Here is a 17,291-nt window from a genome sequence, read left to right on the forward strand (position 1 = left end):
AAGCAGTTTTAATGCCAGTATCAATAAGCATGTATGGCCTCTCGTTAGGCCCCTATACCACTCCTTTTGAAGTCATTTCCCTAACTCTTCTAACATTCCCACCACGACCTACATCTCACTATGGGCACATAGGATATACTGTCACCGTAAGACCCACCATGAGCACATCAGTGACACACGGCTTCCCAGGGGAGACTTAAGATTCGCCCTCCATGTGGAAACAGCAGGAGCCATCTGATCTGCCCTTCAGATTGACTTGTGTCACCGCTTCACACTGTACCTTCACCTCTTGTTAAATGGCAGCACTAAACACAGGAGGCAGCCAAAGGGCAGAGTTTTCCAAGTGCCTTTGTGCTCAGAAGCATAATAGCTGTTTCCTTGGGAATCTGAAAGCATTCAGGCTTCCTAGTGGGCAGTTAGTGAGTGGATCCTGACACAACTCTGAACTCACTTTTCTGAGAAAAGTGGTATCCTCCCAATGGGGAAAAATCTTTCCAACTATAAGCCATGAGAAACATACTTCAAGGGAATTCTTTATGAATCCTGCAGTGATGAGTCTCTGCAAGGAAGAGAAAGGGTCAATACCAGGCCCATGTAGTAACTGCTGACTGCATGATCCTATTCTCTTTAAAACTATCACAGAAAAGGACTTTCTTCTGTTTGGGGGAAAGAGTAACACAAACATATGCTTTACGGAGTTTTGTTTTGTTTAAAAAAAAAAAGTCCTCTCTGTAATGACTACAGTGTTTCCCCAGTTCTTTTCATTTGAGCTAGATGAGCACACAGGAAAGGCACTGTCCCAGTTCAGTGTGACAAGAGCTCAGGGTCCCTCTTGTGGAACCAGTTTACCCCAAACTGATCTGCACAGATACTGTCGTCATCTCCAAAGAAAAGTGACTCAATTCACACAAAGTGTTCTTAAAAAGTCTCCAACCCAAGGAAAACAGATGCACTGAGCAGAGAGTAAGACCTGGTTTCTGCAGGCAACTTTCCAGGAAAACCTAGAAACAGCACAGTCCCAAAGAAGATAGGCATTTCCTTCTTCCTTTAGCAATTACTCATCCCAGCAGGAAAGAAAAATGAAAGGCATTAGTAACATCTATCCACAAAAAATAAGGAAGTCTACAGAGTCCTATGGAGGAAATCAAAAATATAATCATCTACTTAAATTCAGTAGTTCAGCACACAGTGAAATGTAATAAGCCACTGCACTTTAAGTGTTGCATGGGGTTTGGTTTAATTAATCTCAGCAGGGTTGAAAACAGTCCCCAGTAAGTCAACATGATAAAACTTCCTTGCAATGTGCTATCATGAAAATGTAAGTAACCAACACAGACACATTTAGCCAAGGGCAGTAGTAGCAGATGATGTGGCCAAGCCACCTGTAATCATTGACGTGGTGATGCAATCCATTTTGCACTTCTGTATACATTTTAAAGGTTGGTGGGTCAGGACATATTTTGAGTAGCTTGGAGTGGCTGGGTTAGAAATAAGTAATAGGAAAAAAATGTATGAGGAGGAAGGCATACAGCATTCTCTGAGTCCTGAGTATTTTGCCTAATTATGAGTGGAGCCATCAGAAGTGCCTATGGTGTGAAGGTAGCAACAACAGCAAGAGAGGAGAGCAAGGCTGATGGAGCTCAGAGGCTCGCTAACTTCTCCTGGGTCGACTTTTGTGGAAGGATGAAATTCAAACTGGAAAGAAAAATCTCAAGATTAACCTTCACCACCCAATCAAAGAGATCTAGTGAGAGAAGACGAGATTAGAGGGGGAGTAAGTAGGTGAGCATCCCCTGAGATCCTGTTCGACTAAACACTGCATGTGTGCCCCACATCTCAAAGAGCATCATTATCCATATCCAAAGAGACTGTACTGTGGAAGCACGAGAATACGGCATTTCGAGAGCTGAGCCTGGAGGTGATATCTGTCTCCAAAAGGCCCAATACTGAGCTCCTCTTAAAACCCAGAGTCAGCTGATTGCAGATCTGCAAGTTTCAGTCTTCTTACATACCCAGCCATGACTGGTCACTGAAAAACTAAATGTCCAGAAGAAGCTGCCACTTTCCTTATGCAGAATTCAACTGTTTGATTTACTTAGTGAGACCAAGGGTCTAACACTCAACTTGGATGGTACCTTATTCATACCACATTACACTGGTACAACAAAACATGTCATTGTGCTCCTTCACGTGCTAACACACGCCCCCAAACAGACAATAGTTAAGAACTGGAGCTGGGAGCAATCCTTTTCTAAAAAGCATAGGACACCATAGTTCTGGCAGAGTGGCCTACAGACACAGAGACAGTTTAGCCAGAGCTGAACTTGACTTAGTGAAACAAGCATGTGCTTCAGTAAAATGAACCTCGCAATCCACTCTGAGGGTTCAGATATGTTTTAGAAAAGACAAAGGCAGAAAAAGCATAGAAAGTAGTTCTGGCAATTATACCATTTGAAAGAACATCACTTTCCCTACTGTATTTTGTATTAACTTAAATCCCACTTTTTTAATTAATAATATGTATTTTAAACTTTTCATGTATTTATGACTTTCGAAGATAATTAAAGCATAGATATTAATATAGCCCTTCCTTCTTTATTGTTTCAAATGAGGGTTTGAAGTATCCATGGAACACTTAAGCAGGAGCAATTCCTTTGAACACCTCTATTTCTAAAGCTCATTTAGTGTTTGAGTAAGACAAATGATAACAGTTAAGACCACACAATGGAGACTAGTCGTTCCCATAATGCTGAGCTCCTATGTGCTAGCTATATAAGTTTCCCCAGACAGATTTTCATTTAGTAACGAGGCAGCAGAACCAATGTAATGAATCAATTATTCCCATTTATACTACACATTTAAATGTACTAGGGTGAAACTGACATGAAACATCAGTTATGTGTATACATTACACAGTAATACAAAACCAAGAACATAATCTAACTTTTCAAATTATCAACTTGAGATAGAAATTCACCTACTTCCTATTTCTTTTAATGGGTGTGGTCATGCTACTAGGAGTGATTCTGCACTAAAAGAAGTAGAAGCCTATAGAACTTATACTGGATCGCAAGATTTCATTCTGAAGGTACTAAATCATGGGTCACTTACTGGATTTCTCCTGAATACACTGGAGTTTATCTACTTGTTGAGACACTTTAGAATCATTGGTACATGCATTTGTACCAATTCTGATTTAATTAATCTCATCAGGTTTCAAAGAGAATCCAAGAAGTCAACATGAAAAATGTTCTTCAGGTAGTTTATAATAAAGGTTGAACAATTATGTTATCAAAAAGACAGGTCTCGAGAAAGCAGCAGTTACAAATCAAAACTAAAAGAAATACAGTATACATTTTACATTTACACAGGAAAATATGTACAAAGTGTGGAATTATATACACTGTGAGAAAGAGAAGGAAAACTGCTAGTTTGTTATTTGGTGCAAAGCAGGTGCTCATCAATATTTGTTGAATTAATAAAAAAAAGAACGAAGGTTGAATGAATGTGTGTCAGGACAAGGTTTGCAAAAAGATTCTATAGTCTTTCAAGTAATGGTTAGAAACACAATTTATAACAGTGGCATTCAGAGTCTAGAAGACAGAGCAGGTACCAAGAAAAAAAAAAAGCTATAGATAATCTGCAATGTGTTTTAAACTGGCATTTAGGTATCAATGACATTACAGGTACAGAACCCAAGAGGATCAAATTCCCAATCTCATCTCCATGTTACTTCCTAACTTTAAAATCTGATTAAGTTTCAAAAATTCAAGTTTTACTATACAGAGGTGGCAGAATGGTACCGGGTACTGGAGAGGCTGGCCTGGCTCCAGTGCCAGGCTTCACAGTATTCCTGCGGAGAAGGTGCTCCAAGATTCAGATGTGAAGATCCTCCACACGGGGCTATTTTATCTCCCAACTCTCAGAGTAAAAAAGATGGAAGAGCCAGGAGATTTCCAAACAGGCATACATTCAACATTCAACCAATGTCATTAATCAACCAATGTCATCAAATGAAGTGGCAACCCTTTCTCCTCCTCCTATCATAAAACCATCATAGCCTCCTCCAGCAGGCAGAATTAAGCTGACTGTCAGTATATGCCAGGCTTCTTGTGAGCACATCCCAAAGATCAACTCATTTCTTCCTCACAAGGCCTATCCCAGTGGTTCCCAAATTTTACTACACAGGGGAAACTTCAAAAATTCCAAAGCCAAGGTCACACCCAAAACCAACCACAATATTTGGGGGTGGGAACAGGCATCAACTTTTTTGTACACGGAGAGCAGTCCCCTCCACCACCACAAATTATACAAATTATACAGTTGGATTTTCTCACATTTGGGGAAATTACAAGGGTCAGTATAACTGGAGTGCAGTGAGTAAGCCTCGTCCTAGGAAAGATACCATGATCACAGAAGCTCGTCACAGGCATCCTTTTTTTGTTGTTTTGTTTTTTAAAGATTGATTTACTTATGCTTATAGAACTGGGACAAGTCAGAGGTACAGGGGTGTGAGAGAATTCACAGAGACAGTGGGAAGCAGAACAGGCCGACTGATGAAGTACACTTCTGAGGGAAGCAGCGGGTGGGTGGGTCAGGAGAGGTCTGCCACGCCATGTGGATCACCTCCGGGGCTGGGGATAGAACTCATGCTTAAGTGGCTTTGGCTTCTTAGTGCTGTGCTTTAACCCGCTGCACCACCAGGGAGGGCCCAGGCATCCATTTTTTAATGACCTCACACACACATTCCCCACCCCCAACAGATAACTCTAATATGTGGTAATGTTTGAAACACTGACCTAAGAGATGGTATTGTCATTGATCTTACCTACATTTTTCTGATAAGGCAAATGAGGCACAGAGGGGTGACAGCCTACCCAGCTGGCAAGCAGAAGAACTGGGATCTGAACCCAGATTATCTGACTGCTACTAAATTAAGAAATCATATCAGAGAGGAGTGTTCTGGAAAGAATATAAATTCCTAGTGTGCAATAAGAAATGAAGCAGGGTGGGCAAAAGAAGTTGTGAGGATAAATGCTGTTGTCAACTTGAGGGAAATCATACAAAACCACCAGGTGAGAATATAGTTGAAAAGATCATCATGTAGCCATAAAAAAATAACTTTTAGGACTGCTGTAAAGTACATGTTTAGAACAATGGTTCTCAAACCACTGCATGCATGAAAATCATCTGGGACTCTTGTATGTATGTTACCATTAAACTAGCAGCACCATTCATGAAAGTCATCTGGAAGTTTTGTTAAAAACAGATTGCTGGTCGGCCCTCCCTGGTGGTGCAGCGGGTTAAAGCACTGCACAAAGAAGCTAAAGCCACTTCCGCATGAGTTCGATTCCCGCCTGCCCCAGAGGAAATCCACATGGCGAGGCAGGCCTCTCCTGACCCGCCTGCTGCTCCCCTCAGCAGTGTACTTCCGTTGATCTGCCTGTTCTGCTTCCTGCTCTGTCTCTGGTGAAGCCTCTCACCCTCTGCATGTCTGGCCTGTATCCCAGTTCTGTACAAATAAATAAATAAATCTTTAAAAAAAAAAAAAAACAGATTGCTGGGGGCCCTCCCTGGTGACGCAGCGGGTTAAAGCACAGCACTGAGAAGCTTGAGCCACTTCCGCATGAGTTCGATTCCCACCTGCCCCGGAGGAGATCCACATGGCGAGGCAGACGTCTCCTGCCTGCCCACTGCTCCCCTCAGCAGTGTACTTCGTCTATCTGCCTGTTCTTCTCCCCACTCTGTCTCTGGTGAAGCCTCTCACCCTCCGCATCTCTGGCCTGTACCCCAATTCTGTATGAATAAATAAATCTTTAAAAAAAAAAAAACCAGATTGCTGGGCCCTACCCCTAGAATTTATATTTTAGGCCTGGGGGAGAGCCCTAGCCTTCACTTTGCTTTCTTAACAAATCCTCAGTGATGCTGATGGAGACCCACTGCTCTAGGCACACCTGAACAGTCACAGGGGGTGAGCTGCCTGCAGAACTGAGGGTCACCAGTCAGTCACTCTATCTACACCTTCACCAAGCTCATCTCTTCACCTCTGTTTAGTCTGTCCCTGGAAGCTCTCCCTGTTCAGCTCCTTCCTCAACCTGCTGCTGTCACTACAGAGCCCTGGCTGAAAGTTAGCTCCTCCTCCAGGAGGCCTTCCAGGATCCCAGGCGTTTCACATGCTCCCTCTGCAGAAGCTGAACACTGTACCAATCTGCACTCTACCTCTCCCTCATGACAAGTGTATGATACTTTCAGGGAAAGGGGCTGTTTCTGATGAGTCTTACCATCTTCAGCATCTAGCACGGCACAAAAAATGGTGCATGACAGATGTGCACCTGTGAGCACTCACTGCTCCAACGAGTAGAAATGGAACACTTTTCTGCAGCTGAGGTTGTTTTTTTGTTTTTTTTTTTTTTCTTGCCAGAGAGTTCCAATACACAAACTGGAAAGAGGATTGGTTTCATATTACACATGCTAGATGTTTTAGGACTGAAGGCTTGTCTATCTCTCTCCTTAGATATCATACCTGGTGGCTACACATTAAGATGTGATCTCAGAAACTCTGTTATTGTGACTGAATTGTCATTTATACTCAAGTACAAAACTGACCATTCTTCCTATTATATAAAACAATAATGTCTATGCAAGGCTATGATCAAAGTTTCAACACAAGGAACATGTCTCATTCCAGGCCTCATTCATGTCCCCCTTGCTGGAAGAAAAAAATTGCTGGGCTTGCCTGCCTCAGACAGGGAGCAAAGATCCCAGCTGTCCAATTTCCTGCAGGCTGTCTCCTTCTACCCACTTTCCACTCTGGTCATTTCAGACCTGTGTTCTATTTTCCTCCAGGGAGAGCTTGCCAATCTTTAAAAACAAACTCTGTCTTAGTGGTAATGTAGACTGAAGGAAAGACCAGCCCCTCCCGCTCTCAGCTTAGCCATTCAGAGTCCTGAGGCTGAAACCAGAGGATGATGGGGTGGGAGGGTTCCAACCCAGATCTCGCAGGCGAGCAAGGAAAATATTTTGAATCAGCCACATAGTCTGAAATGACCACGTTCAACTCTCATTTCTTCCACAGTGACAGAGTAGCCCTGCCACAGGCAAACAGGAGGAGGATATTTCTGACAAAGAAAGAAGTTCTTTAAGATTCTGGTGAGATGAGCTACCAGTTCTATGTCCAAAGCAGTTGAACATTACGCCCACAAGACAGGTCATTACCTGCAGCCAGCAATACTGACATCCTGACTACAGCAAACTGCCACAACCATGTGGCAGGAATATACACCATTCCTTCCATTCCTGACACTGCCGCAGCTCAGGGCTCCAGGGGCTAAGTAACATCTGAGGGTGCCAGCCACAACCACATTGAGACAAAGAGGGGTGGTCCTGAAACTTCTGTAAGCCCTCCTGCTCACCATGCTCTAGCTTCTCCAACAAGCAGGAGCCATCTAGTTTGGAAACTGCTCTTGGGCACGTGGCTGCCTCAGGGAATGACAGTTATAGAGAAAGATATGCGGAAATGTGCCTCTGGATCTCTTGAGCCAGCAGCCCTGGATTCAAATCTCCATCCTGCCAATTACTGTGGCACTTGGCCGCTCCCCTGCACTTTCACTGCTTAAACTGTGAAAGGGGAGCAGTAGAACTTACACTGCTTTCCAGTTATAATAATCCTCATCTGAATCACAGAATACAAAAAATGTTTTGAGATGCTTCTGCAGTTCTCCCAAGGATGGCATGATAAGCACCCATCTCATTCTAGAAGCATCAGAGAAATCATTACACACCAGTTTATACCGCAGGGGATTAAGGTTTAATTCTGTTAAGAAAGGCTGATAGGGAATAAGCTTAGCATCAGAGTAAACAATACCCTCCAAGTTCCCTGAGGGTTCTAGGAGAAAGGGATTAAGTAGACAGGAAGGAGCAGAGGCAGGTCCAGGAGGAGGGGGTGGGCGAGTGGGAGGCCTACACATAAACAGAGACTCACTGAACACACTTTCTCTCATACTATTTTATTTGCTACACAAGAGGAGGGAAATCATGCAAAAATTTTGTACAAATGTATTTTTCTTTGCAAAAGAAAAGTGCAATTAAACATTCCAGCTACTGCTTTTCAAATTGCCATATATGATTTGCCTCTAGAAAGCAATGCACACTTACTGTTCTTTCCTAGTGCTTTGGAAATAACAGAATATTTCCTCCTAAAACATCTGATTTCATACTTCTGTGATTTTATAATCCCATCTATGCCATTACATGTCTCATAAGCAAACATTTTTTAAATGTTTAGCTTTTCGACAAAAGAGAAAGAGGGAAAGCCACTGACAATTTACATTATAAATGAATCTTTCAATGTCTCCAGTTCAGGAAAGGAAGGACAATTTCACTGCTTCAAGCGGCAAGGAGAAAGGTTGTTCCACCCAGCCGTGGCACCAGCTTTGAGAGCCCTGGGCTGGGGTTGGGCGACCTGGGAGCTAAGGCCTGCTGTACTGCCCCGTTGCAGAAGTCATTTTATTCCTCTGGGCTAGTTTCCCCATCTCTGGAATGTAAGATCCCTTTCTACTATAAAGGATCAAACTTGACCAGCATTCTGCGTCGGTGTCTACAAAGGTAGAAATACTGGATTCCAACTTTCAGAAAAGTGAAAACAAGGAAACATTTGAATAAAACTTTAGGATTATGTAACAAAATAGAGAAACAAGATTCTAAAAATCACAAGACTATGGGGGACCCTGAAGATCTGACCAGCTAGAGAGAAACTGAATTCTCAGTGCATACGTAGAAATGGTTGGTAATGCTTTTTTTTTTTTTTTTAATGACACTTTTTCCTGGGCTTCCTATAGCTAAACGGGCCAGTGCGTTCTCTTCAAGAAAGCAGGCTGATGCCCTAGCAGCATCTCCAGGCTTCCTGAGTGCCAGTGGCCACCAGTTGTTCTGCATACATCGTCCTACAGTATAGAACATGAACCCTCAACTTGCATAAACTGCAGACTAAATTAAATGCACAAATAACAACCTCATTTCCAAAGCAGAATCCTAGCCAATGTCTGAGTTCAAAAGGTCAGTAGGCATGGAGGCTCAGTGGGCTGGTGAGAAGAGGGCCTCCACCATGACATGGCCATGAAAAACTCAACTTCTCTGGGCCTCCTTTTTCTCATCTGCAGAATGGGTATAGAAAAGGCACCCACATGCATGGATGTGAGCATTATTGTATGGAAGCCCTTACAAGAGAGCTTGGCACCTACTAAGTGTTCAATAAATGCCACCTTACATTCATACAATGACCAGTATTAACATTATTCAAGGATTGTGTATATGCTACTTCAGAAACAAGCAGAACAGAAGTTAGGAAGGCCCTGAAATCCAGAACCTTCTTGAGGAAACACAGCTGCAAGCAGCCTCCTCCTGACACTTTCAGACATTCTGAAATAAAAATGTCCACAAGGTAATGGAGGGCTGGTTGAAAAAGGGGGAAAGGAACCTAGGGATGGTGGTGGCATCTGAAAGATCACAGCAAAGGAAAGGAAAGGAAATAAATAAGGTGTGCTGTGAAGGCATGTACAGGCTGCAACTAGAAACAGCACTTGTCAGGGAGAAGTAGGGAAAAGGGAAGAAAGCACAGTGTGGGAGAAACTGGGGAAAGAACAGACACCCACACAAGCACAGGAGCACAAATAAAAAAGAAGAGCATCCAGCTGGGTGGAAGATGGCAAATTTAGGGGGGACAAAAGAGGTAGATGAAAATTAAAATACTGAATAACAAACTGCCACACAGAATCTCAAGGTAGGGAGGGGCAGAGGACAAGGTTCAGCAGCACATGGAAGGGTGCATAATTAGCAGGCACCCAGAGAACAATGCAAAGAGGGCTTTTGGAAGGTGGGGGAGGGGGACATAAAGAGAAAAGAAGCATGTTAGAGAAAGTGGGAAAGTACAATGGGTGAAATGTCTGTGCCTATTAGCAAAGGAGAGCAAAGAACTGAAAGAGTTGGAGGCGTGAATAGGGAAGAAAACGCCACACAACACGGAAAATGAAGGGAAGTGCAGAGAAAAACTTGGAAGAAAGGGCGGATGATAAATGAAATGTGGACAGTCTTAGTAACAAGTGCTAAATAAATTAAAATTATGTTTCTGTCTATTAACATTATTATCTGAAGCTGGGAAGCAACCGCCCGAGATTTTGTTGGCTTGGTTTTTTTCGCAGTTGGAAGGGAGGGAGATTTGCTCAGGCTCTGTGACTCCGAGCAGTCAGATGGGTGGCCCGCCAGCACAGGTCACCTGAGTTCCCCCTGACGTCGGCAGCAGCGCTGGCTCCTGCCTTCCCCGGGCTGGCGTGTCAATTACCCTACCTAGTCCACAGAAATGGAACCAAACCAACTGTAGCAACATTCCTCCAATCAGAGACGACAGGCCCCCCGGTCCCAGTCTTTCCAGCGAAAGGAGTCCCAGTCGGGACCAGGGGAGCAACTTGCTTTCGAAGCGACTATCTCCAACCATATCCCCTCCCGGTCTCCCGGATGGCCGCCTGGGCAGGCGCTGGCCGCACCGGTCGCGACGCGGGCGGGAGCAACGCGTTCAAGTGACTCCAGTCGCACCAGGCTCCCCGAACCTTTGTCCGCCCTCCCGCCGCAACCTCGCAGGCGGGGCCCAGCGAGTCGGCAGCGCGGGGTAAAGTTTCAGGGTAATCCCTGGACGGGTCGAGTCCGAGACGGCCTTTACCAAGAACGCCGCCTGCATGCCCGCCCAGGGGAGACGCAGCTTGGGCAAGCCCGAGGGCGGCGAGCAAGCACCTCGGAAAACCAACAGGTGGGCAGCCGCGAAAGCTCCGATGATGGCACAGAAGTGAGCAAGGATCCTCAAACTACCAAAACTGTAGTTGGGCGCTAATTCCCCTCCCACGGCTCCCAGTTCGGCGTCCGGGATCGTAGCTCAGCTCCCCGCGCCCACCCCGTAAAGGTGCTGGTCCCTGGTGCAACCTCACCTCGCGCGGCTCCCACCTCACGAGCCTCCCAAATCAGCGCATCCAAGATGTCCCCACCACCCAGCACTAGGCTGGGCCCCGCAGAGCTCCGAGCACGCCTGGCTCTCCCGGGTGCCTCAGCTCCGGTGCGCGGCCTCAGGGGAGGCGGCGGGAGCGGCAGCCGCCGGAGAAGGCGCGCGGCACAATCCGCGCCCTCGCCGCCGCCGCCGGCTGCCCCAAGCCACGCCTCCGACCCGGCTCCGACCACGCCCCCATCCCGGTTCTCCTGACAACCCCCCAGGCCACGCCCCTGACCCGGCACTCCCTCCGCAGACCACCCCCAACCCCGACCCCTCTACCTACACACCTACCCCCATTCCCATCCGGATATCCCCTGCGGGTTCCAGGTCCCGCTACACTTACACCCCTCGCCTGCTCTTCTCTCCTTAACTACAAGCCCCCCAACCTCCTCACTCCCACCTACCCTCAATTGCCCCGTACCATCACCCTCAGCGTAATTCTTACTTTCCGCCCACCCCAGATAAAACCCAACCCCGGCTTCGCGGGAGGCAGGAAGAATGGCCCCGTCGCCAGGGCAACCGCCCCCCACTGCCTCCTCGCCCCACCTCTGCCTGGGCGAGGAGTTCACTCTTGGGGAAAGCATCATGGCTGTCTTTTAAGTGGCAAAAGAAACACGAGACGACGCTTTTTTAGCCTATTGGTTTCCCCAGGGCCTAGGATAAGTCTTAGGTAAACTGTCTCAGGGAATCCAATCTAAGAAATAGCACCCTTCCTAGGTGGTTCAAGGTCTAATGATTAATTCCCATTAAAACCACAGAAGCGAAGCACAAACTCTTCAGCTTTAAAATCTGGGCCTCAAACATTCCATGATTGTTTCCTGATAGGCAACTAATGGAATTCATAAAATAAACATGTATTCTTTCTAAAAGTGTCTTTTTTAGATGACTCATTTGAGTGGCTATGTACCAGCTCTATTGTAACAAAAGAGGAATAATGATGACCATTATTTTTAAACTAAACAGTGAAGAGTCAAAATTAGCGTTCTACTTTTTAAGTAATAAAAAAGCTATTCTATGTAATAAGCCAGTGGTAGAGGTATTGCCATTTGCATTTGCCAAAACCCACAGAATATACAACAGAAAGTAAACTCTCATGGACTCTTTCATCATATTACTGATCAAGATTGGTTCATCAATTTTAACAATGTGCCACACGAATTTAAGCAGGAGAAACCTGTGCATAAGGGAATATATGGAAACTCTTTTCCACTTGATTTTTCAGTAAATCTAAAATCATTATTAATTAAAGCATGCACCAAATATTAATGGTTATTTTCTCTGAATAGTAGAAAAAAGGGCAAATTTTCATCTATTGTTGAGCCTATTGAAATTCCTCAATTTTTTTTAATAATGAGCATGTATCTTTAAAGCAGATATAATTTATTATTTTTCATTTTTATAACTTGAAAAAAACTGCACAAAACTCTTACAAATGTTAAAAAGAAATCTATTGTAAATTACAAAAATATCAAGGGCTAAATTGAGAGCTTTTTTAATCTCTTTAGATTTAGCACAAATCTAAGGACAGAGTTTTTTTTATTTTTCTTTTAAAATAAATTGTATCTTAAAGAATCATTTCTGACTGCTTGGAAACCATTAATAATAGTTACATGCAACATTTATCCTAGTGTTGCAAAAACACTATTAAAAAAATAGACATATGGCCCTCCCTGGTGGCGCAGCGGGTTAAAGCACTGCACTGAGGAGCTAAAGCCACTTCCGCATGAGTTCGATTCCCGCCTGCCCCGGAGGAGACCACATGGCGTGGCAGACCTCTCCTGACCCGCTCGCTGCTCCCCTCAGCAGTGTACTTCGTCGATCTGCCTGTTCTGCTCCCCACTCTGTCTCTGGTGAAGCCTCTCACCGCCCTTGAGCCTCTGGCCTGTACCCCAGTTCTGTATGTACAAATAAATAAATCTTTAGAAAAAAAAAATAGACATGTTCTTAGGGAGATCTATCTAGCTAGCAGGTGAACAAATTTATTAGAGCTGTGAACATTCCACTTTTCTGATTCAAGTCACACTGGGCAAGCCCTTTATCTTTTTTAGTTTTAGTTCTTCAACATGGAACCAGCGATACCTCCCTCTCTGGATTGCTCAGATAATACAAAATTTTAGAACATATAAGACTCTTGGTATCATCTTAGCACATATAAGTTACTTGATAATTTCCTGTACTTAAAAAATGCATTTTTAGACTTTTAGTGAGAATCCTGAGCCCTGTTACAAAGGATAGTTCTGATTTTAGATTAACTTGTTAGGGGAAGGCAGGTGGTTGAAGAGAAAAACCACTGATTTGACATTAATTTTCTAAACCCAGCACCATCCAGGATCAAATGAATATGTCACAGAATTTCATTAGATCTCACTTTCTCTTCTGTCAACTGAGAGATTTGGATAAGCAACCTCTGCATTTCTTTCAGCTTCCATGATTCCATGGGAAATCAATCACAGTGTGACTTCTGAGTAACATCATTTCAGTCATCTGAGTGGCTGTTCACGCTACCTATTGGTCCATTGTCACTTACCACCCTGCAAACAAATCAGGCATGTGTGTACTGCCCTTCCCACAAATGGGAATCTCTGAACATTTCATGCAACTCTGTGATCTGCTGTACCCAGTTCTGACTAGCAGCTTTAACTTCTTTGATGGCCAATCCAAAGCTTCCACCAAATATGCATCAGAGCACCATTAGTGCTTTCTGCAGGCTCGCACCCAGCAATAGAAATGACTTTTCTCAGTAAGTCTAAGGCATACTTTACTTTCATGTGACATCTTTGCAATTAAAACACATATTTCCAATAATATGAGCACTGAATATACTACATCCTTTTCATTCATTATTTTCTTGAAACCTCAAAGCAACTTTTGAGATCCTATTATTTTCATTTTATAGATGGGGGAAAACAAAGTTCCGAGAAGTTGAGTGAATTGCCTGAGAGCACACAGCTAGTCAGTGATTGCACCAGGGCTTGACTTCATGCTCCTGCTTCAGACACTGAAAAATGCAGTACCGTAGTTCCCCCAAGACCCTGAAGAAGCATTGTTATACTCAGTCTGCCAGAAGTCCCCTCTTTCTCAGAAGGTTCTCAGAAAGGATAAGAGAGGAATGTGTTATAAACGAACATTTGTGCCCTGCAAATTCATATGTGGAGTCCAAAACCCTAATAAGGTGGTGTTAAAATGTGGGACCTTTGGAAGGTAAGTGCATTTACTTAAAGTCATGATGATGGAGTCTCATGATAGAATTAGTATTTTTTAAAAAGATTTATTTATTTATGCATACAGAACTTGGGTACAAGTCAGAGGTGCAGGGGTGGTGAGAGGATTCACCAGACATTGAGCAGGGAGCAGAACAGGTAGATGTGCCCTGTGGATCACCTCTGGGCCAGAGCTCATGAAGTGGCTGCTGCTCACTTGCAGTGCTGAGTCCTAACCCTTTAAACCACTAGGGAGGGATGGAATTAGTATTCTTAGAGGATGAGGAAGAGGGACCAAAATGCACTCACTCTTTCTGTCTCTTTTTACCAGGTGAGGACATGCAAGAAGGTGGCCATATACCAAGAAAAGGTTCCTCACCAGGTGCTGAGTGTACCAGCACCTTGATCTTGGACTTCACAGACCCCAGAACTGTGATATTTTGTCATGGCAGTCACAGCTAACTAACACACTAAGGCAACTCCTTTCTCCTTTTAGGTTTTTGTTTTGTTTTATTTTTTTGAGGAGTTTCCACAAAGTAACACTTGTGATCTTGGACCCCAGTCTCTACTGATAAAAGAGTTACCTGACTGGTGAGGGGAATCCATTGCTCCACCTACTGTGAAAAAATTTGGACATAAAAAAGTGCAGAGGATTCATACTTTTCTTACCTCTCCACACAGACTTCAGCAGGACACGATCTGGGGGCAATGCCTCTACCTCAGAGTCAGACTGTCACCTCGGTCGGGTGATTGAAAGTTTGTACCTGGTAGGGGAAAGTAGGAGACACTCAGAAAATATTAGCAAGCACTTTTCACACAGTCCTAACATCACATTCTCCAAATGATTTTAGCAGATACTCCAAGTATCATTGACATTTTTATCTTCATCTCTCAGTATCCAGCTCTTGTTTCTTAATTGATTGTGAAGGTGGGACGTGAGTGGGACTGACTAGCCCACAATAGCTTTGAAGTCTTAAGAAGGTAAGGCCTGAGAGCATCAGACACTTCCAATCCAGTACTGTGGACGTAGGAAAATTATTTCACCTCATTAAGAATTTCTCTTTCTCCTTATCTGACATAATATGGTGACGGTTAAGTGTGAAAATATATGTAGAATCTTGGCTCAGTGCCTGGCAAATGGTAAGATGCACAATAAGTGCTGGCTGTCTTATTAATTAGAATGCAAAAGAAGGATTTGCTGTCTTTTATCCTAGTGTTAATGAGAACAGACACCTCTCTAACTTAAGTGTTTTATCACTAAAGAATAATGTTTGGTACTTGTCAAATTATTTTGGCATCTAAGTACCATTTGGCGAGGACAGGGAGAATTTAAAGAAATTGGGCAGAGAGAGAAAAGAATCTTCCTTTATTTTGTTCAGGAATAGGGGATCGAGGCCAAGGGGCTTAGAAAGCAGGAGGACAGAGACCAAAAGCCAGCTCCAGCTCCAGCCCCAGTGCCTGGTGCTCTGGGAAGCGGAGGCTTTCCCACCTGGATTTGGAGGGGGTGTGATGGGCAGGGCAGTCTGAAGTAAAAGAGCAGAAAAAGTATCCACAGCTTCCTAACCTCTTAGCCAGAATTTGCACAAAGCTATTGGGCTATAAAGTAGCTGATTCCAAAGTGGTTCTCAAAGTTCTCTTAGACCCCTCAGCCCTCCACAAACTATAAATTTAGGATTTGAGAATCCTAAATTAACTAGGCTAGAGAACAGGCATTTCTAAACCACTTCTCTACAAGAACAGCCTTTCTTTTCGCCTTGGTTGAGCGACTCCTGTTCTCTTTGTTAAACTGCCATTATCGATACCTTTGTCTACCAGGTTTTGTTTTTTCACTCCCCTCTTCATGGTGACACAGTAGGCCCAGTGTCCTCCGCATGGTGTGATCTCCACTCTTGGCCCAGGAGTGGTGAATAATCTCGCCTAAAGTCCCCTTCTCACCTGCACTGATCGGTGGGCCTTGAATCACATCTTTTGAACCTTAGTTTCCTCATCTATAAAATATAACTATTACCTACCCTGCTGTGATGGGGATTAATGACATCATCTCTGCAAAAAATTTAGAATTACAAATGCTGGCTAAGAGTATAGACACACTCAGGCAAACCCATGCCTTCCTGGTGGATTCCAGTGTTTTCTTTAAGGCTTACCTCAAGTTCATTTCTTTGAAACCTTCTCTAGGTAGTTCATTACTTCATATTTGGTGATACCCTAAAACCTCAGCCAAATACTTGTTTTAGCTCTGACTAAAGAGATTACGAGTAAACTAGAGGGCAAAAAAAGTGTGTAAATAAGTAAGTAAATAAATAAATAGATTTGACTTGACTTTTTAGAGTAGATTTTGGTTCTACAGAAAAATCCGAGTGGGTAGAACGCATGCCCTCTTTCCTCCCCATCCCTTACAGCTTTCTTTAATTATTCACATCTTAGATCATTATTATATGTTATAATTGATGAATCAAAATAGTACACTGTTATTCACTAAAGTCCATAGTTTGCACTAGGTTCACTCTGTTTTGTGGGTTTTGACAAATGCAGAATAGCATGTATGCACCACCACACAATCACACAGAGTATGTCACTATCCCAAAAATCCCTTCTGTTCTAGCTCTTCATTCCTCCCTCCCCTCTCATGCTTGGCAACCACTGGTCTTTATATTATCTCCACAGTTTTGACTTTTCCAGTATGGCCTATAATTGGAAACATACGATGTACCTTAGCATGTAATTACTTTATTTTTGATGGCCTCCTAAGACTTCACACACATACACAATTATTCTGGCACTAATCAAAGACAGCATGATGGTTTTAAAAATGGTATCTTTTTCCCCCCCCTTTGTTTATTTACTCTGGGATCTCCCATTAGGTACATGGTAGGTACTAGGTAGTACCTAGTATTATTAATAAAAGAATAATAATGATAATAATAATGCATTACTAGTTACTACTGTATGCTTAAAAGTAAATTACAACTCACAAAGTGAAAAAGAAATCATTTCTTAAAAAGTTTCTAAAATCAGGCCCTCCCTGGTGGCGCAGCGGGTTAAAGCACAGCACTGAGAAT

General features: G+C 43.6%; 1 protein-coding gene across 2 annotated transcripts in view; it reads right to left on the reverse strand.

Annotated features, from left to right (window-relative positions):
• Window positions 1-17,291, reverse strand: part of SPATA13 (spermatogenesis associated 13) — a 256,535-nt gene that overhangs the window by 113,671 nt on the left and 125,573 nt on the right. Inside the window, exon 2 of one of the 2 annotated variants that reach the window (XM_012723270.1) lies at window positions 14,902-14,996. The gene's annotated coding sequence lies outside the window, so the exon portion shown is untranslated. Of the gene's footprint in view, window positions 1-10,973; window positions 11,050-14,901; window positions 14,997-17,291 lie in introns of those variants that run through there. The other variant, XM_004680150.2, reaches the window with a different exon arrangement.

Source organism: Condylura cristata, unplaced genomic scaffold (genome assembly GCF_000260355.1).
Source record: "Condylura cristata isolate star-nosed mole 26May11 unplaced genomic scaffold, ConCri1.0 scaffold00010, whole genome shotgun sequence".
In the NCBI taxonomy this organism is placed as follows: domain Eukaryota; kingdom Metazoa; phylum Chordata; class Mammalia; order Eulipotyphla; family Talpidae; genus Condylura; species Condylura cristata.